The following is a 23,302-nucleotide window of genomic DNA, read 5'->3' on the forward strand; positions in this document are numbered from 1 at the left end:
CTTCCTTCAAATGATGACTTCTAGGTATATAAAAAATTATGAAGAGTTGGAATTAAAAATTTTAAGGATATAGTAAAATAACTATGGTATTTTTTTATGTTACTTTAATAAATCTCTATGGCCACACCATTTAAGGTATCCTAAACCCATTCGCAATTTAACATCTTCAATATATGGCTTCATGTTAAAAAAGTTTGGTGTGAACTACTTGTGTCTTCTTGGAGGAGAATGAATTCATTTACAGGCTGAGTTTATCATAAATCCACAATAACATTTCTGAGTTCTGTATCAATCAGTGTTGTTGTTTGTTTATTTTTATTTTTTTTATTTTTCATAGGAAGATAACTGACCCTTTACTCTCCTTTTTAATAAATGAGCTTTTTATAGCTGTATTTATAAACTGCTTACTACTGACTATTAATATTGGGACAAGGCTTTATGAAGCATGAACTGACTATTTACTAATGAGTGCAGTTATTATAAAGTGTTATCAATGCATTTGCTAATGTTAACAAATTAGACATTATTTTACAGTGTTATCAAATCCCTTAAATGATTTGTAAGTGTTTTGTAATGATTTTATTGACCTACAAGCATTTGTGAAAGTTTTGCTTGCATTACAGCTTAGTCTTGATCTGTGAGCTGAACAGATTTACTGTTACATCCATGAGATTATGTAAATTCAAATAAATATCATGTCACAGGATGTCAGAGGTCAGTATCAAATTAGTTTGAAATTATTATTTGCAGCACAAATAAGGTTTTTTAGGATTTTTAAAAATCCCTAAAACTGTCAGAAAAGGATAAGGCCTAAGATTTCTATGTGAGTGGCTAAATTTGTTTGTTTTTATAACTATAATGCATAAACTATGAAACTATACAAAATGTATAAAAAAGTACAAGTTATTCTTTTCCAATGTTTTTTATTTATTTACATTTTTTTTTTTTTTTTTGGGATTTACATTTTTAAAAATTTGCCTACGGCAATCATTCTAAACAGCTTGAATAAAACCTGTCAATATTTATTATAGACCACTATAACTGTATAATCTAACAAAGGAGTTTATTATGAAAATAAAAGCGTGTACACCAGATAAATTGGACGATAAAGAAATTGCTAGATTCTTCAGTGCTGATGGCCTGCTGCATCCAGCAGAGTCGGAGTGAACCTACTGTAAGACAACATCTGCAAGATGCTATTGACCACAAGACTAGTACAGTAAGTCAAACCTCAAATGTACACTACACTAGTGTTCAAAAGCTTGAAGTTGATACAATTTGTAATAATTATCTTCTGCTCACCTCTGTAGTAATTATTTGATTAAAATATGTAAAAAGAGTAATATTGTGATATATTATTACAATTTAAAATAGCTGTTTTCTATGTGAATACATTATAAACTAATTTATTCCTGTGATGTGCAGCTGTATTTTCAGCATCATTTCTCCAGTCTTCAGTGTCACATGGATCCCTCAGAAATGCTGATTTGCTGCTCAAGAAACTTATTATCAGCGTTGAAACAGTTGTGCTGCTTCATTTTTTTTTTTTTGTGGAAACCGTGATGCATTTTATTTTTCAGGATTCACAGATGAATACAAAGTTCAAAAGACCTGCATTTATTTATGCATTTAGCAGACGCAACTTACAGTGCATACAGGCTATCAATTTTTACATATCATGTGTTCCCGGGGAATCAAACCCCCAACCTTGCGCTTGCTTGCTTGCTAACACAGTGCTCTACCAGTTGAGCTACAGGAACACTAGTTGAAACAGATGATTTTGAACAATTTGATGCATGTAACACTAACATTCAAATGTTTGGAGTCTATGTAACAACGAATCCAACAAAAAACAATTTCAGCACGTCTGTATTTTAACATTGATCATAATCAGAAATGTTTCTTGAGCAGTAAATCATCATATTAGAATGATTTCTGAAGCTGTGTCACTGAAGACTGGAGTAATGATGCTGAAAATTCAGCTTTGATCAAAGGAATAAATGACATTTTAACATAATATTCACATAGAAAAGAGTTGTTTTGAATTGTAATAGTCACAGTGTTACTATTTTACTGTAATTTGATTCAATAAATGGAGCCGTGGTGAGCATAAGAGATTTTTTATAAAGGCATAAAATATCTTACAGACCCCAAACTCTTGAATGGTTGTGTAAATTACAGTTATGATGTTCCTCCCAGTTAAATTTTATTAAAATGTATTAAATGTTACTCTGGCATATGCAGTCCATTCTATATAGACTGTGTCTGTTCCCCAAAAACTACTAGATTAAAAATAGTACTCAACGTACTCCATTGATGAAATAGTAAAAAGTGCACATTGCCTGAAATGATATGAACAGCAGCTGTGCTAATCTTTCTCCCTTTGCCTTCCTGTTTCTGCAAATGTCCATCCCAGGGTTATTAGGCACAGGACTTGCAGGACTTGTGAGGACTTCAGATGATACCAGTACTCAAAAGACCTTAGATGATGGCAACTATAGATGGACATACAAACTACCGCCACTGCAAAAAAGGTAATGTTCATTTGAAAGAGCTGTGTCACAGTATCAAGGGCTCCCTTATCAGTTCTGCTTTCAGTACTGGAGAGTAAAAGATACTTTTTTTTTTGTTTGATGTTTTTATTAGTACATATACGTTATCTTGCACATTTTATCTCCCCAACAGATTCTAATTTGAAAGAAGTTTATAATGCATGTTCGCTCCTCCCAATTCAGAAGACTGAATCAGCCTGTGTATCTGAATGTTTCTCATACTCACTCCTCTCTGCCGCGTCTGAATTTGGGATTTTCCTTAGCTGTCAGTTATAAACGTCAAAATTAAAAGAAATAAACGTTTGAAATATATCAGTCTGTGTGTAATGAATGAATATAATATACAAGTTTCACTTTTTGAATGGAATTAGTGAAATAAATCAACTTTTTGATGGTATTCTAATTATATGACCAGCACCTGTATATCATTGCTCTTTTGTTGATTTTGATTGCTTCCATTGTCCTCATTTGTAAGTTGATTTGGAAAAAAGTGCCTGCTAAATGTAAATGTAATGTTAATGTGTATTTAACTATATTTATAAATATTTATCTGTATTTTGTAATAATGTAAATGTATTTGTTTTATATCTATACATGCAGTTGTATTCATGTATGTATATTTATTTGTCAAATTTTAATATTTTAATAAAGCAGTTGAGACTACATGAGTGTTTTCTTTATTCTGGATGAATTACATATTCTTTTGTGTCTAGAAAGGGTAAATATGGGCCATATCTAACCCAGATGTCAGCCACAACTGGGACGGATCTGGGCCACATCTCAGAAATGGCGTGGTTGACATCTGGGCCAGGTGTCGCCCATGCCATTTGTGAGATGCGGCATGGATCTGACACAGTTGTGGCTGACTTCTGTCAGACAAAACTGGGCCAGATCTGGCCCAGATGTCACCCACACCATTTCTGAGATGTGGCCCAGATCTGGTTCAGTTGTGGCTGACATATGTCAGCCAGACTCAGGTTGAGTCATCGCCGTCATTCCGCGCGGTATGTGGGCCAGAAGAATATGGGAGATGTGGGCCAGAACTGGGCCACATGTCATTTGCTATCTGGGTAGTATAATAGAGCATGTTTTAGGTTTTTAGGCGTTTAGATGCAGAAATGGAAAAATCTAATGTAAAATCAAATGTTATTGATTTAATTAAATATAGATTAAGTCTTGTTAGAGCAAAATAATAAATAATTACGTACACACATTAAAAAAGCAGCCAAGATGAATGAGTTTAATTTTTTATATAGATTAAAATTGAAGACAGAAGCAGCTGGTATATGCGGTCACTTAATATTAAAATCCAGTAGATCCACTTCAGATTTAATACTCAACAGTTTATGTTCACGTGGCTGTTTTCGTTTATATTCGCCAAGCTATTATGTATTTTGAAATAATCTTGTCCGTGCTGTGTTCGTTCTTACGACGAAAGGCAGAATCCTGCAGCTCGAGAGATATATGTTATTTTGCCAGTCGCGCTTTCAAATAGTCTTGCACACTTAAACGGGTCACAAACACCTGCATTTAGCTCGTGTTGTGTTATAATGGATGTATTGTGTGCATTTATGGCAATAATTTATTTTAAAAAGCTCTTAAACAAGAATAAATTCGTTAGTTTTGAACTTGTGACACTGTGCGCGCTGATCGGAGGCAGTGATTTCAGATAGGCAGCCGCGAATATTTCATTTTCACACAAACAGTTCAAAAACATCTTAATTTAGCTCTTGGTGTGCTCTAATTGGTGAATTGTGTGATATCGCTGCAATACTTTATTTTAAATAGCTATAAAACAAGAATAAACTCGTTTTTTTCTGAGCTCATCATTCCACACGCTCCTGCTCAGAGCGGTGATCTCTCTGGTGTTTCTCACGTATCACTGACCACACATCAATTATTAATGAGCCCTGACCTGATAATAATCATATATGTTGGTTTAGCTTGTCAGTGTGAATTAAATCCAAGTATTTATTTGTATTTTAACCGATTTAAAATCGAAACCAAAAGACAGTCTCCTCCCTTTTTTAGTCCGGTAACTGCACCTGTAGGGGCGCTATTTCTCTCAGACAATGGAAGTCTAAGCACACACACTCAAACAGAGGGACAGAGTGATATGAGATGTCTGACAGTTTTTTAATTTTCTGTTATCCATACAGTGTTGTAAAGTCATGAAACTATGCATATTTACTCAGAATAACTTTTTTTCTGTATGAAAAAAGGTTTTGAAGTGTTTGGAATTATAAAAATGCAGGAAAATTAATAATTCCATCTTTACTGTCATTTAAAAAAATCACCACGACAAAACCATCCAAGCTATCCAAAACCCATTCACAATTTAAGTTCCTCAATGTTTTTTCAACATGTAGACAAAGTTTGGTGTGTATAGTGTTACTCTCCTCTGAGCAGTATGCATTAATTCACAGCTAAATGTAAAAAACAATCCACATTCAAATCAAAATAGCCGGCTTCCTGTTGGTCGTAGCTGATGACTGTGAATTAGAAAGTTGTCCGTCTTGATAAGAACAATTTTTGTACTGAGTTTGGTGTCTGTAGCTAAAACTAACCCCCCCACTTTTGACAAAAGGTGGCGCTATAGAGTGCCTCTTCCACGCCCTCTTATGAAATTGTGCCAGTGTCTAGCTGTCACTAATACTGATATGTGTTCTGAGTTTGATGAAATTCTAAGCATGTTATATGCCTCAAAATCACCTGAGAAGTATTCCAGTTTGACATGTTGCCACGGCAACAATATTTTTAGATATCAATATCCCCCTTGCAGATTTATATTGGCTGTGTTTTAACATTATTCTGATGAAGTTTGAAGCAAATCGAGTAAAAATAAGATGCTGAATTCAAAGCATTTTGAAAATGACACACTTCCTGCTGCCAGTTGGTGGCGCTATAACTTTGACTCCTAATAGTCACATATATGCGATCGACATCATACAATGAATAATCTGATGAAGTTTGATTAAAATTAGGAAATGTATGTGGATAGTATTAGACACTTCCTGTTTCTCATTTCTCGCCATAATTTCAAAGCCTCGCCACGAGCAAACAGTTCGAGATATCAAAAATCCCCTGGCAATTTTTCATCCCCAATGTCTTGAGATCATGTTGACCGAGTTTGGCGGCAATCGAGTAAAAAACCTATGACAAGTATTTCAAATTCCAGAGCATGCGCTTTTTACATAACTCTAAATAGCTGACTTCCTGTTGGGCGGAGCCTATGATATTCAATACGAAAGTTGTTCGGCACGATGAGATCTATATGTGTACTGAGTTTCATATGAATATTGGCAAGTATGTGTGAGGTATACATCAACATTTCTGACTGTGATCCAGGGGGCGCCGTAGAGCCCCTGTGCCACGCCCGGGTCCCAGCTTTTGCAGGCTCCTAAAGGCCACAGATTCCAAAGTGTGCGCAAATTTTCAAGAGTTTTTGAGTATATTAAGGACCCCAAAAGCCCCCACAACTTTGACGAAAAATATGAATACTAAACTGTAAATAGCCAACTTCCTGTTGGGCGGAGCCTATGACATGCAGTACGAAAGTTGTTTGGTTTGATGAGATCTACATGTGTACCGAGTTTCGTGTGTCTACGTGCAAGTATGTATGATATATGGCCCTCAGTATTCCAGGGGGCGCTGTAGAGCCCCTGTGCCACGCCCGTGTATCAGTCTCTGCCCGGCCCTAATGGCCGCAGGTTCCAATGTGTGTGCCAATTTTCAAGACTTTTTAAGCATGTTAAGGACCCCAAAAGCCCCCGAAACCTTGGAAAAAAATTAGAAGAATAAATAATAAATATAGCTGCAAGCAGCGATGGCGGGCTCAAGCCACCAATGCCATCGCCACCCCGGTGGCATCAGGTAAACTGTGCCCAGCGGGCACATGCATCCACAATATCCCTCTGGCAGTGAGGTTTTAAAGGATATGGCAGTTAAAGGGTTAATCCGAATCATCTAGACTTTAAAATCACATTCACAGAACAATATATATATATATATATATATATATAACTTTAGTAACACTTTACAATAAGATTCCATTTATAAACATTATGTTAACATGAACAATATTTATATAGCATTCATTCATGTCAGTTAATATTCCAAACTTAAACATTAAAACATTGTTTTATTGTGATTTTTTTCCAAGCACATTTTACCAATTCCAAAACCATATCAATCTTAATAACTACCATTATTTTTTATTTAACCATTTATGAGTGCTATACAATAGTCCAGGAAAGCTGGAAGAGAAAAACAGGTCAAGAAGAACTGACAAAAAGAATTGCAAAATAATTAGGAATTAATGTGAAGATTAATTTTTAGTCAATTCTGCAAGACAGACTTTCAGGAAAGGAGGTGGAATAAAAATGAGCTCCTAAATCTTAATCCTGGATTCTGGAAGATATATTCCTCAAACTATCGGACAAGAGGAGGTGGTGCTGGTCCTTCACGAGTCACTCTAATCTGTTCATAAAGCCTATATATAAAGCCTTAATATATAGTATTTCACAATACTTCATGGTATTCGAATTAAATCATTTTTTGGAATCTTAAGTCTCTGAGAGCCTGACACCGAGTAATTCTGGAGACTCCAGGAAAGTGGCAGTTCTGTAAAATGTTGGCGCTGGAGACTAAATGCTCCCTGATAGTTTCACACCTAATTCACTTAACACACACACATACACACACACACACACATTACCCACAGTGACAGTGGGACTGAGTGACATCAGATGTATGATAGTTTTTTAATTTTCTATCATCCATATAGTGTTGTATAGTCATGAAACTATTGTCATGAGACCTGTCATTCTGAGGAAATATGCCTCAGAATGACTGGTCTTCTATGTGTACATTTTTTTTTTTTTTGAAGTGTTTAGAAGCTGCACTTAAAAAAATAAAAGACATTTACTGGTTACTTTTTTGCTGTTATTTCAAAAAATCACCACGACAAAACCATTCAAGCTATCCAAAATTCATCCGACCTGTTCTGTAAGATTAATTCTTTAAACAGTGGTAAAAGAGGATGTGGTGCTGAACCTTCAAGAGTCACTCAAAACGTATCTGTCCATAAAGCCTGTAAAGAATTATTTCTTAATTTACAGTTCACAATACTTCAGCTTGTTATTCTAATTAAGTGAGGGTCATTTTATCAGTAAAATACATAAAATACATATTTTTATTTGAAAGATTTCTCTAAATGATTTAAATCATACTTGTTTCTAAAATAATTATTTAAAAGTAATCATATAGCTCCATCTGGTGGCCATTAATGGTACTAAGAATTGCAAGCTTGATTTATAAGTTATGATAGTTTTCATTTTATGCTGGCTCTTGAAAATGATAAAGCTATGAAACTTACTGTGCTTCCTTCAAATGATGACTTCTACGTATATAAAAAATTATGAAGAGTTGGAATTAAAAATTTTAAAGATATAGTAAAATAACTATTGTATTTTTTTATGTTACTTTAATAAATCGCTATGGCCACACCATTTAAGGTATCCTAAACCCATTCGAAATTTAACATCTTCAGTGTATGGCTTCATTTTAAAACAGTTTGGTGTGAACTACTTGTGTCTTCTTGGAGGAGTATGAATTCATTTACAGGCTGAGTTTATCATAAATCCACAATAAAATTTCTGAGTTCTGTATCAATCTGTGTTGTTTGTTTATTTTTATTTTATTTATTTTTCATAGGAAGATAACTGACCCTTTACTCTCCTTTTTAATAAATGTGCTTATAAACCAAGAACAAGCTATTTATAGCTGTATTTATAAACTGCTTACTACTGACTATTAATATTGGGACAAGGCTTTATAAAGCATGAACTGACTATTTACTAATGAGTGCAGTTATTATAAAGTGTTTTCAATGCATTTGCTAATTTTAACAAATTAGACATTATTTTACAGTGTTATCAAATCCCTTAAATGATTTGTAAGTGTTTTGTAATGATTTTATTGACCTACAAGCATTTGTGAAAGTTTTGCTTGCATTACAGCTTAGTCTTGATCTGTGAGCTGAACTGATTTACAGTTACATCCATGAGATTATGTAAAATCAAATAAATATCATGTCACAGGATGTCAGAGGTCAGTATCAAATTTGTTTGAAATTATTATTTGCAGCACAAATAAGGTTTTTTAGGATTTGTAAAAATCCCTAAAACTGTCAGAAAAGGATAAGGCCTAAGATTTCTATGTGAGTGGCTAAATGTATTTGTTCTTATAACTATAATACATAAACTATGAAATTATACAAAATGTATAAAAAAGTACAACAGTTATTCTTTTCCAATGTTTTTTTATTTTTTATTTATTTATTCATTTATTTTTGGATTTGCATTTTAAAAAATTAGCCTACGGCAATCATTCTAAACAGCTTGAATAAAACCTGTCAATATTTATTATAGACCACTATAACTGTGTATAATCTAACAAACAAGTTTATTATGAAAATAAAAGCGTGTACACCAGATAAATTGGACGATAAAGAAATTGCTAACAATAGTACAATAGAGCATGTTTTAGGTTTTTAGGCGTTTAGATGCAGAAATGGACAAATCAAATTTAAAATAAAATGTAATTGATTTAATTAAATATAGATTAAGTCTTGTTAGAGCAAAATAATAAATAAATACGTACACACATTAAAAAAGCAGCCAAGATGAATGAGTTAAATTTTTTATATAGATTAAAATTGAAGACAGAAGCAGCTGGTATATGCGGTCACTTAATATTAAAATCCAGTAGATCCACTTCAGATTTATTTCTCAACAGTTTATGTTCACGTGGCTGTTTTCGTTTATATTAGCCAAGCTATTGTGTATTTTGAAATAATCTTGTCCGTGATGTGTTCGTTCTTACGACGAAAGGCAGAATCCTGCAGCTCGAGAGAGAAATGTTATTCTGCCAGTCGCGCTTTCAAATAGTCTTGCACACTTAAACGGGTCACAAACACCTATATTTAGCTCGTGTTATGTTATAATGGATGTATTGTGTGCATTTATGGCAATAATTTATTTTAAAAAGCTCTTAAACAAGAATAAATTCGTTTGTTTTGAACTTGTGACACTGTGCGCGCTGATCGGAGGCAGTGATTTCAGATAGGCAGCTGCAAATATTTCATTTTCACACAAACAGTTCAAAAACATCTTAATTTAGTTCTTGGTGTGTTCTAATTGGTGTATTGTGTGATATCGCTGCAATAATTTATTTTTAATAGCTATAAAACAAGAATAAACTCGTTTTTTTCTGAGCTCGTCATTCCACACGCTCCTGCTCAGAGCGGTGATTCATCTCTCGTGTTTCTCACATATCACTGACCACACATCCATTATTGATGAGCCCTGAGCTGATAATAATCATATATGTTGGTTTAGCTTGTCAGTGTGAATTAAATCCAAGTATTTATTTGTATTTTAACCGATTTAAAAGTGAAACCAAAAGACAGTCTCCTCCCTTTTTTATTCCGGTAACTGCACCTGTAGGGGCGCATTTTCTCTCAGACAATGGAAGTCTAAGCACACACACTCAAACAGAGGGACAGAGTGATATGAGATGCCTGACAGTTTTTTAATTTTCTGTTATCCATACAGTGTTGTAAAGTCATGAAACTATGCATATTTACTCAGAATGACTTTTTTTCTGTATGAAAAAAGGTTTTGAAGTGTTTGGAATTTAAAAATGCAGGAAAATTAATAATTCCATCTTTATTGTCATTTAAAAAAAATCACCACAACAAAACCATCCAAGCTATCCAAAACCCATTCACAATTTAAGTTCCTCAATGTTTTTTCAACATGTACACCAAGTTTGGTGTGTATAGTGTTACTCTCCTCTGAGCAGTATGCATTAATTCACAGCTAAATGTAAAAAACAATCCACATTCAAATCAAAATAGCCGACTTCCTGTTGGTCGTAGCTGATGACTGTGAATTAGAAAGTTGTCCGTCTTGATAAGAAAAATTTTTGTACCGAGTTTGGTGTCTGTAGCTAAAACTAACCCCCCCACTTTTGACAAAAGGTGGCGCTATAGAGTGCCTCTTCCACGCCCTCTTATGAACTTTTGCCAGTGTCTAGTTATCATAAATACTGATATGTGTTCTGAGTTTGATGAAATTCTAAGCATGTTATATGCCTCAAAATCACCTGAGAAGTAGTCCAGTTTGACATGTTGCCACGGCAACAATATTTTTAGATATCAATATCCCCCCAACAGATTTATATCGGCTGTGTTTTAACATTATTCTGATGAAGTTTGAAGCTAATCGAGTAAAAATAAGTTGCTGAAATCAAAGCATTTTGAAAATGACACACTTCCTGCTGCCAGTTGGTGGCGCTATAACTTTGACTCCTAATAGTCACATATATGCGATCGACCTCATACAATGAATAATCTGATGAAGTTTGATTAAAATCAGGAAATGTATGTGGATGGTATTAGACACTTCCTGTTTCTCATTTCTCGCCATAATTTCAGCGCCTCGCCACGAGCAAACCGTTTGAGATATCAAAAATCCCCTGGCAATTTTTCATCCCCAATGTCTTGAGATCACGTTGACCAAGTTTGGTGGCAATCGGCAAAAAAACCTATGACAAGTATTTCAAATTCCAGAGCATGCGCTTTTTACATAACTCTAAATAGCTGACTTCCTGTTGGGTGGAGCCTATGACAAGCAATACGAAAGTTGTTCGGCACGATGAGATCTATATGTGTACTGAGTTTCATATGAATATGTACAAGTATGTGTGAGCTATACATCAACATTTCTGACTGTGATCCAGGGGGCGCCGTAGAGCCCCTGTGCCACGCCCGGGCCCCAGCCTCTGCAGGCTTCTAAAGGCCACAGATTGCAAAGTGTGTGCAAATTTTCAAGAGTTTTTGAGTATGTTAAGGACCCCAAAAGCCCCCACAACTTTGACGACAAATATGAATAATAAACCCCAAATAGCCAACTTCCTGTTGGGCGGAGCCTATGATATGCAATACGAAAGTTGTTTGTATTGATGAGTTCTATATGTGTACCGAGTTTCGTACGTCTACATGCAAGTATGTATGATATATGGCCCTCCATATTCCAGGGGGCGCTGTAGAGCCCCTGTGCCACGCCCGTGTATCAGTCTCTGCCCGGCCCTAATGGCCGCAGGTTCCAATGTGTGTGCCAATTTTCAAGACTTTTTAAGCATGTTAAGGGCCCCAAAAGCCCCCGAAACCTTGAAGAAAAATAATAATAATAAATAATAATAATAACAAATAATCCTAAGGAAAACAATAGGGCTCTCGCCCTCCAGGCTTGAGCCCTAATAATAAATATAGCTGCAAGCAGCGATGGCGGGCTCAAGCCATCAGTGCAACACCACCCCTGTGGCATCAGGTAAACTGTGCCAAGCGGGCACATGCATTCACAATAGCACTCTGGCAGTCAGGTTTTAAGGGATACGGCAGTTAAAGGGTTAATCCGAATCATCTAGACTTTGAAATCACATTCACAGAACAATATATATAACTTTAGAAACACATTTTTCAATCTGAGTTAAACCTTTTTTTGGGCTTATTTTATCAGTAAAGGAAAAAATGCCTAATAATTCTTCACACCTGAATATAAGGAGTTTTGTTTTTCTCTTCCAGGCTTCATGGTCAACTACATATGTATCACACTCGTTGCTTTCTATAGTGCAGCTCAACCAATTCTCATCCCATTCGTCCATATTTGTGAAATCACAAATCCCGGACAATATTTGTTGTAGTCCAAACAATTTGTTCATTATAGTTTTTAAAAAGTGTTTTTTGTTAAATAAAATATCTCCTTTTGAATTGGACTTTCAGCTTAGTAACTTTGCAGAACTTTTTTTTATGCTGAAACAACAACATTACAGTATAACTAAATTTGAAAAATAATAATAGCACTCCTTTAATAGGCATTATTAAACAGTTCATAAATACAGCTATAAATGTTTTGTTCTTAAGCTATAAAGTTCAATCATTGTATTTTCATACTTTAAGTATTATAACATTATTCTAGTTGTCAGCAGGGGCGCTGCACAAGATCCCGGGCCCTATGCATAGGGAGTCCTAATGGTGACAGTCCTTTGTGAGCTCATCTAAAGCAAAGACTATTTATACATTTAAACCATTCACAAATGAGATTTAAAGGAACATTCATCTACCAAACTAAAAAGTCAAACACAACACAGAGGGATACAGAACACAGAAATATTTTTTAAAGATGGATAAAAAGAAACTGTACAGCTGTACACTTGATTAAAAAAAAAAAAAAATATATATATATATATATATATATATATATATATATATATATATATATATATATATATATATATATATATTTATCAAGTATATATATATTTTTTTTTATTTTTTTATTTTTTTTTTTATCAAGTATATACAGGGCTCCAGACTGCGACCAAATGGTCGCATTTTGCGACCAAATTTTGAGAGTGTGCGACTGAATTTTACAGTAGATTTGCACACGCACGCACGCAAACACACACACACACTTGCACACACTCGCGTCTCATTGAGTGATGCCTGTCTGTGAGGCGGCAAATGCGTGTGAGAAGAATAGGGAATGGCCACTGTAAGTGGCTAAAATGTGTGGAGGGGGAGGGGCCTAGAGATAATTGAGCGGGCGTAAACATCTGTGGGAAGGAAACCGAGACAAATATCATCACAACCTGATATGTGCGTGCGTCTGAGCTATGAGCAAGCGAACTATTGATTCGTTCTTCCGACCTGCGGCTAGTGTACCAGTGCCAGAGCCTAGTGTCACCGTCAGATGATGATTCAGAGTCAGAGGTTGGTGTGGCTAAAAAAGTCCGCACCAGGGCCGGCCCGTGGTATAGGCAAATGCTAAGGGCGCCAGAATGAGTGAACGAGTGATTTTTTTTTTTTTTTTTTTTTTTTTTACATATTTTTTTTTTATAATAGGCTACTATTTAAAAACCATTAATTCAAAACACTTCCAAATAAAGCAAAAAAAAAAAAAAAAAATCCGGCTCTTCAATCTTCCCCCGCCCATCGAGTGCTTGAAGTGTGTCAGAAACAGAGTGCGCGCACGATCAGTTGTTGGTAATTTGTTGTGTAGCGTGCCCGACGCCGCATCCAATGTATACAGCACTGCTTTTGTTAACACACAGCTCGTAGAAACGGGCCTGGCAGCTCGCGCCAGTTCTAGACACGGTGAAAGTTTCCTGATTGTGACGGAAGGCCGAATTTACATGACACATTATAAATGAGCATAGTCTGCGATAGATACAGTGCCAAAAAGAAGAGAAGAGGATAAAGACAGAGGTAAAGAGATGTAGTGAAATAGCAATTTATTGCATAGGAGTAAGAAGATACTATAATTTCATGGCAGTTATTTTTACCTTAAACTTAATGTTAGCAGTTGTTCTGAGATCTGAGTCCCCAGACTGTGATTTTGTAAAATCAGTTTTAAGACGCATTTTTTATTATCACTTTTTGTTTTGTTTTTTGTTTTTTTTTTACTCTACAGTTGTGCAGTTTTGGGGGGATACAGTACAGGCCAAAAGTTTGGAAACATTACTATTTTTAATGTTTTTGAAAGAAGTTTCTTCTGCTCATCAAGCCTGCATTTATTTGATCAAAAATACAGAAAAAATGTAATATTGTGTTATATTATTACAACTTAAAATAATTTGTTTTCAATTTATTATACTTTAAATTATCATTTATTTCTGTGATGCAAAGCTGAATTTTCAGCATCATTACTCCATTCTTCAGTGTCACATGTGACATCCAGTCTATCACATGATCCTTTAGAAATCATTCTAATATGATGATTTATTATGAGTGTTGGAAACAGTTCTGCTGTAATGTGTGTGTGTGTGTGTGTGTGTGTGTGTGTGTATATATATATATATATATATATATATATATATGCATGAGGCGCCAGGTAAAATCTTGCAAATTGGTCAGGGCCGGCCCTGGTCCACACTCACCATTTTCGAGAAGACTGGCTGTAAGAATTCAGATGGCTGAGGTACTATAATTATTAGAACTACTGTTCACCAAATACAAAAGCCAGCTCGACCTTCAAAGGAAGAATGGCTTAAAACTTAACGAAACATACAACAACGATAAAGCATGCACACAAACTTTTTTACTATGCACATTTTTTATTCTGAGTGTATGGAATTTTGTTTACTATTTGTACTGTCATGACAGCGATGGTGCTGTCAGTTTACCTTGTTGCATCTTCAAAAGTGCAGAATAAAATGTGACACTGAATTTGAAACGGCACATTGTAATTTCTGCATCTATTATTAAAGTATTTATTAGTAATACAGTGGAAATTAGTAGATTTGGTTAGCATGTTGATTTACGGTGTGCGCCCCTAAATTTTCTGGTTGTGCCCCTAAAATTTTCAGTTGGGGGCCACTGTGCTCCTAGTGTAAAAAGTTAGTCTGGAGCCCTGATATATATATATACATGTGTCTGTGTGTGTGTATTGGCTTTCCAATGCCGTTGATAATAGGGGTTAGCAAGTTTAAAACACGTACAGAGTCCATGCAGACGGATGTAGATGCATAACAAATGTCTTTCTTTATTACTTGAACTCCATTAAAAATGATCTCAAACGTCTTGTGTCCTCTCCTTGTTCACATGTACACACAAAGCCATACCTTATGGACTGCATACAACCAGAATCCACCTGGAGAGCAAGTCTACAGTGCACTCAAAAACTGTGCTTCCCACATACCAACACACACACACATATATATATATATATATATATATATATATATATATATATATATATATATATATATATATAATTCAAGTGTACAGTTTCCTTTTATTGCATATTGAAATAAATATTTCTGTATCAATCTGTGTTGTGTTTGTTTATTTTTATTTTTCTTAGGAAGATAACAGACCCTTTACTCTCCTTTTTAAAATATGTCCTTATAAACCAAGAAAAAGTTATTTATAGCTGTATTTATAAGCTGCTTACTAATGACTATTAATGTTGGGACAAGACTTTATAAAGCACGAACTGACTATTTACTAATGAGTGCAGTTATTATAAAGTGTTACCAATGCATTTACTAATGTTAGCAAATAAGACATTATTTTACAGTGTTATCAAATCCTTAAATGATTTATAAGTGTTCTGCTTGCATTACAGCTTAGTCTTCATCTGTGAGCTGAACAGATTTACTGTTACATCCATGACATTATGTAAATTCAAATAAATAGCATGTCAGAGGATGTCATAGGTCAGTATCAAATGAGTTTGAAATTATTATTTGCAGCACAAATAAGGTTTTTTAGGATTTTTTAAAATCCCTAAAACTGTCAGAAAAGGATAAGGCCTAAGATATTTCTATGTGAGTGGCTAAATTTATTTTTGTTTTTATAATTGTAATACATAAACTATGAAATTATACAAAATGTATAAAAAAGTAAATAAATAAATACGCTACATTAAAAAAGCAGCCAAGACAAATGAGTCTCCTTTTTTATATATATAGATTAAAATTGAAGACAGAAGCAGCTGGTATATGCGGTCACTTAATATTCAAATCCAGTAGATCCACTTCAGATTTATTTCTCAACAATTTATGTTCACGTGGCTGTTTTCGTTTATATTCGCCAAGCTATTATGTATTTTGAAATAATCTTGTCCGTGATGTGTTCGTTCGTACGACGAAAGGCAGAATCCTGCAGCTCGAGAGATCAATGTTATTGTGCCAGTCGCGCTTTCAAATAGTCTTGCACACTTAAACGGGTCACAAACACCTGTATTTAGCTCTTGTTGTGTTATAATGTGTGTATTGTGTGCATTTATGGCAATATTTTATTTTAAAAAGCTCTTAAACAAGAATAAATTTGTTAGTTTTGAACTTGTGGCACTGTGCGCGCTGATCGGAGCGGTGATTTCAGATAGGCAGCCACAAATATTTAATTTTCACACAAACAGTTCAAAAACATCTTAATTTAGCTCTTGGTGTGTTCTAATTTGTGAATTGTGTGATATCGCTGCAATACTTTATTCTTAATAGCTATGAAACAAGAATAAACTCGTTTTTTTTGAGCTCGTCATTCCACACGCTCCTGCTCAGAGCGGTGATTAATCTCTCCTGTTTCTCACGTATCACTGACCACACATCAATTATTAATGAGCCCTGACCCGGTAATAATCATATATGTTGGTTTAGCTTGTCAGTGTGAATTAAATCTAAGTATTTATTTGTATTTTAACCGATTTAAAAGAGAAACTAAAACTCCGTTAATTGCACCTGTAGGGGCGCAATTTCTCTCAGACAATGGAAGTCTAAGCACATACACTCAAACAGAGGGACAGAAGTGAGATGAGATGTCTGACAGTTTTTTAATTTTCTGTTACCCATACAGTGTTGTAAAGTCGTGAAACTATCCATATTTACTCAGAATGACTTTTTGTCTGTATGAAAAAAGGTTTTGAAGTGTTTGGAATTAAAAAATGCAGGAAAATTAATAATTCCATCTTTATTGTCATTTAAAAAAAATCACAGAGACAAAACCGTTCAAGCTATCCAAAATCTATTGTCAATTTAAGTTGTTTAAAATGTTTTGGCATCATGTAGACAAAATTTGGTGTGTATAGTGTTACTCTCCTCTGAGCAGTATGCATTAATTCACAGCTAAATGTAAAAAAAAAATCCACATTCAAATCAAAATAGCTGACTTCCTGTTGATCGTAGCTGATGACTGTGAATTAGAAAGTTGTCCGTCTTGATGAGAACAATTTTTGTACCGAGTTTGGTGTCTGTAGCTAAAACTAACCCCCCCACTTTTGACAAAAGGTGGCGCTATAGAGTGCCTCTTCCACGCCCTCTTATGAACTTTTGCCAGTGTCTAGTTATCATAAATACTGATATGTGTTCTGAGTTTGATGAAATTCTAAGCATGTTATATGCCTCAAAATCACCTGAGAAGTATTCCAGTTTAACATGTTGCCACGGCAACAATATTTTTAGATATCAATATCCCCCCAGCAGATTTATATAGGCTGTGTTTTAACATTATTCTGATGAAGTTTGAAGCAAATTGAGTAATAATAAGATGCTGAATTCAAAGCATTTTGAAAATGACACACTTCCTGCTGCCAGTTGGTGGCGCTATAACTTTGACTCCTAATAGTCACATATATGCGATCGACATCATACAAAGAATAATCTGATGAAGTTTGATTAAAATCAGGAAATGTATGTGGATGGTATTAGACACTTCCTGTTTCTCATTTCTCGCCATAATTTCAACACCTCGCCACGAGCAAACCGTTAGAGATATCAAAAATCCCCTGGCAATTTTTCATCCCCAATGTCTTGAGATCATGTTGACCGAATTTGGTGGCAATCTGCAAAAAAACCTATGACAAGTATTTCAAATTCCAGAGCATGCGCTTTTTACATAACTCTAAATAGCTGACTTCCTGTTGGGCGGAGCCTATGACATGCAATACGAAAGTTGTTCGGCACGATGAGATCTATATGTGTACTGAGTTTCATATGCATATGTGTGAGTATGTGTGAGCTATACATCAACATTTCTGACTGTGATCCAGGGGGCGCCGTAGAGCCCTTGTGCCACGCCCGGGTCCCAGCCTCTGCAGGCTCCTAAAGGCCACAGATTCCAAAGTGTGCGCAAATTTTCAAGAGTTTTTGAGTATGTTAAGGACCCCAAAAGCCCCCACAACTTTGACGAAAAATATGAATACTAAACCCTAAATAACCAACTTCCTGTTGGGCGGAGCCTATGACATGCAGTACGAAAGTTGTTTGGTTTGATGAGATCTACATGTGTACCGAGTTTCGTGTGTCTACGTGCAAGTATGTATGATATATGGCCCTCAGTATTCCAGGGGGCGCTGTAGAGCCCCTGTGCCACGCCCGTATATCTGTCTCTGCCCAGCCCTAATGGCCGCAGGTTCCAAGGTGTGTGCCAATTTTCAAGAGTTTTCGAGCATGTTAAGGACCCCAAAAGCCCCCGTAACGTTGGAAAAAAATAATAATAATAATAAAAAATAATCCTAAGGAAAACAATAGGGCTCTCGCCCTCCAGGCTTGAGTCCTAATAACAAATAATCCTAAGGAAAACAATAGGGCTCTCGCCCTACAGGCTTGAGCCCTAAATATAGCTGCAAGCAGCGATGGCGGGCTCAAGCCACCAATGCCATCACCACCCCGGTGGCATCAGGTAAACTGTGCCCAGCGGGCACATGCATTCACAATATCCCTCTGGCAGTGAGGTTTTAAAGGATAGAGGGGAGCGTAGAGGGGAGCGTGCATTTGCAGTGGCTGGGCCACGACTCTGGAATACCCTGCCTTTAGAGATCAGACTGGCCCCTTCCTTGTCTATTTTTAAATCTTTGCTAAAAACTTTTTTATTTTCCTTAGTGTACTGACTACTGTGTTATGCTACATTTTGAAATGGGTGGTTTTAAATTTTTTGTCTGGTCTATTTTTATGTATGTGTAATATTCTTGCTCTTATGTTAAAGCATTTTGGTCAGCCAGGAGGCTGTTGTAAATGCGCTATACAAATAAATTGAACTTGAACTTGAACTTGAACTTGATATGGCAGTTAAAGGGTTAATCCGAATCATCTAGACTTTAAAATCACATTCACAGAACAATATATATATATATATATATATATAACTTTAGTAACACTTTACAATAAGATTTCATTTATAAACATTATGTTAACATGAACAATATTTATATAGCATTCATTCATGTCAGTTAATATTCCAAACTTAAACATTAAAACATTGTTTTATTGTGATTTTTTCCCAAGCACATTTTACCAATTCCAAACCATATCAATCTTAATAACTACCATTATTTTTTATTTAATCATTTATGAGTGCTATACAATAGTCCAGGAAAGCTGGAAGAGAAAAACAGGTCAAGAAGAACTGACAAAAGAATTGCAAAAGAATTAGGAATTAATGTGAAGATTAATTTTTAGTCAATTCTGCAAGACAGACTTTCAGGAAAGGAGGTGGAATAAAAATGAGCTCCTAAATCTTAATCCCAGATTCTGGAAGATATATTCCTCAAACCATCAGACAAGAGGAGGTGGTGCTGGTCCTTCACGAGTCACTCTAATCTGTTCATTAAGCCTATATATAAAGTCTTAATATATAGTATTTCACAATACTTCATGGTATTCTAATTAAATAATTTTTTGGAATCTTAGATCTCTCAGAACCTGACACATTGTAATTCTGAGACTCCAGGAAAGTGGCAGTTCTGTAAAATGTTGGCGCTGGAGACTAAATGCTCACTGATAGTTTCACACCTAATTCACTTAAAACACACACAAACACACACACACAGTGACAGAGGGACAGAGTGACATCAGATGTATGTTTTTTAATTTTCTGTCATCCATATAATGTTGTATAGTCATGAAACTATGCATATTTCCTCAGAATGACTTGTCTTCTATGTGTACATTTTTTTGAAGTGTTTAGAAGCTGCACTTTTTTTTACTGGTTCCTTTTTTACTATTATTTCAAAAAATCACCACGACAAAACCATTCAAGCTATCCAAAATTCATTCACACCTGTTCTGTAAGATTCATTCTTTAAACAGTGGTAAAAGAGGATGTGGTGCTGAACCTTCAAGAGTCACTTAAAACGTATCTGTCCATAAAGCCTATTAAGAATTATTCTTAATATACAGTTCACAATACTTCAGCTTGTTATTCTAATTAAGTGAGGGTCATTTTATCAGTAAAATTCCTAAAATACATATTATTTTATTTGAAAGATTTCTATAAATTATTTAAATCATACTCGTTTCTCCAATAATTATTTAAAAGTAATCCTATAGCTCCCTCTGGTGGCCATTATAGGTACTAAGAATTGCAAGCTTGATTTATAAGTTATGATAGTTTTAATTTTATGCTGGCTCTTGAAAATGATAAAGCTATGAAACTTACTGTGCTTCCTTCAAATGAGGACTTCTACTTATATAAAAAATTATGAAGAGTTAGAATGAAAAATTTTAAAGATATAGTAAAATAACTATTGTATTTTTTATGTTACTTTAATAAATCTCTATGGCAACACCATTTAAGCTATCCTAAACCCATTCGCAATTTAACATCTCAGTATATTGGCATCATGTTGAAAAAGGAGTATGGAGTAGTATGAGGAGGAGTATGAATTCATTTACAGGCTGATTTTATCATAAATCCACAATAAAATTTCTGAGTTCTGTATCAATCTGTGTTGTTGTTTGTTTATTTTTATCTTTTATTTTTCATAGGAAGATAACTGACCCTTTACTCTCCTTTTTAATAAATGTGCTTATAAACCAAGGACAAGCTATTTATAGCTGTATTTATAAACTGCTTACTACTGTCTATTAATATTGGGACAAGGCTTTATGAAGCATGAACTGACTATTTACAAATGAGTGCAGTTATTATAAAGTGTTATCAATGCATTTGCTAATGTTAACAAATTAGACATTATTTTACAGTGTTATCAAATCCTTAAATGACTCATAAGCATTTGTGAAAGTTCTGCTTGCATTACAGCTTAGTATTGATCTGTGAGCTGAACAGATTTACTGTTACATCTATGAGATTATGTAAATTCAAATAAATATAATGTCACAGGATGTCATAGGTCAGTATCAAATGAGTTTGAAATTATTATTTGCAGCACAAATAAGTTTTTTTTAGGATTTTTAAAAATCCCTAAAACTGACAGAAAAAGGTTAAGGCCTAAGCTATTTCTATGTGAGTGGCTAAATTTATTTTTGTTTTTATAATTGTAATACACAAACTATGAAATTATACAAAATGTATAAAAAGGTAAATAAATAAATACGCACACATTAAAAAAGCAGCCAAGTCGAATGAGTTTCCTTTTTTATATAGATTAAAATTGAAGACAGAAGCAAGTGGTAAATGTGGTCACTTTAATATTCAAATCCAGTAGATCCAGTTTATGTTCACGTGGCTGTTTTCGTTTATATTCGCCAAGCTATTATGTATTTTGAAATAATCTTGTCCGTGATGTGTTCGTTCGTACGACGAAAGACAGAAACCTGCAGCTCAAGAGATATATGTTATTCTGCCAGTCGCGCTTTCAAATAGTCTTGCACACTTAAACAGGTCACAAACACCTGCATTTAGCTCTTGTAGTGTTACAATGGGTTTATTGTGTGCATTTGTGGTAATATTTTATTTAAAAAAGCTCTTAAACAAGAATAAATTCGTTTGTTTTGAGCTCGACACTGTACGCGCTGATCGGAGGCGTGATTTCAGATAGGCAGCCACAAATATTTCATTTTCACACAAACAGTTCAAAAACATCTGAATTTAGCTCTTGGTGTGTTCTAATTGGTTGATTGTGTGATATCGCTGTAATAATTTATTTTTAAAAGCTTTAAAACAGGAATAAATTCGTTTTTTCTGAGCTCTTTACTCCAGACGCTCGTGATCACAGCGGTGATTCATCTCTCCTATTTCTCACGTATCTCTGGCCAGAAATAATTTATCCATGAGCCCTGAACCGGTAATAATCAGATATGTTGGTTTAGCTTGTCAGTGTGAATTAAATCTAAGTATTTATTTGTATTTTTAACCGATTTAAAAGTGAAAGTAAAAGTTCGGGAATTGAACCTGTAGGGGCGCAATTTCTCTCAGACAATGGAAGTCTGAAGCACATATACTCAAACAGAGGGACAGAGTGAGATGAGATGTCTGACAGTTTTTTAATTTTCTGTTATCCATACAGTGTTGTAAAGTCGTTAAACTATGCATATTTCCTCAGAATGACTTTTTCATCTGTATGAAAAAATTCTTTGACGTGTTTGGAAGCTGCAATTTAAAAATACAATAATGATTCCCTTTGTAAGGTCATTTAAAAAAATCACCACGGCAAAACCATTCAAGCTATCCAAAATCCATTCACAATTTAAGTTCCTATTAGAAATACTGATGTGTGTTCAGAGTTTTGTGAAATTCTAAGTATGTTATTTGCCTCAAAATCACCTGAGAAGTATTCCAGTTTGACATGTTGCCACGCCAACAATTTTTTAGATATCAATATCCCCCTTGCAGATTTATATCGGCTGTGTTTTAACATTATTCTGATGAAGTTTGAAGCAAATCGAGTAATAATAAGATGCTGAATTCAAATCATTTTGAAAATGACACACTTCCTTCTGCCAGTTGGTGGCGCTATAACTTTGACTCCTAATAGTCACATATATGCGATCGACATCATACAACGAATAATCTGATGAAGTTTGATTAAAATCAGGAAATGTATGTGGACGGTATTAGACACTTCCTGTTTCTCATTTCTCGCCATAATTTCAACGCCTCGCCACGAGCAAACCGTTCGAGATATCAAAAATCCCCTGGCAATTTTTCATCCCCAGTGTCTTGAGATCATGTTGACCAAGTTTGGCGGCAATCGAGAAAAAAACCTATGACAAGTATTTCAAATTCCAGAGCATGCGCTTTTTACATAACTCTAAATAGCTGACTTCCTGTTGGGTGGAGCCTATGACATGCAATACGAAAGTTGTTCGGCACGATGAGATCTATATGTGTACTGAGTTTCATATGAATATGTGCAAGTATGTGTGAGCTATACATCAACATTTCTGACTGTGTTCCAGGGGGCGCCGTAGAGCCCCTGTGCCACGCCCGGGTCCCAGCCTCTGAA

The 23,302-nt window shown here is 34.9% G+C and overlaps 2 long non-coding RNA genes across 2 annotated transcripts in view; both read left to right on the plus strand.

The window, feature by feature from the left end:
- The window catches only part of LOC128013974 (uncharacterized), a 60,595-nt gene extending 39,633 nt beyond the window's left edge, over positions 1 to 20,962 (plus strand). The window contains exon 3 of the long non-coding RNA XR_008183470.1: positions 20,467 to 20,962. This is a non-coding gene — a long non-coding RNA (uncharacterized LOC128013974). The remainder of the gene's footprint in view (positions 1 to 20,466) is intronic.
- On the plus strand, positions 3,738 to 11,001 carry LOC128013973 (uncharacterized). Its single transcript, XR_008183469.1, has 2 exons — positions 3,738 to 4,774; positions 10,232 to 11,001. It is a non-coding gene; the product is annotated as an uncharacterized LOC128013973 (long non-coding RNA).
- Positions 20,963 to 23,302: the final 2,340 nt, after the last annotated feature.

The sequence above is a fragment of the Carassius gibelio genome, chromosome B25, assembly GCF_023724105.1.
Source record: "Carassius gibelio isolate Cgi1373 ecotype wild population from Czech Republic chromosome B25, carGib1.2-hapl.c, whole genome shotgun sequence".
Classification (NCBI taxonomy): domain Eukaryota; kingdom Metazoa; phylum Chordata; class Actinopteri; order Cypriniformes; family Cyprinidae; genus Carassius; species Carassius gibelio.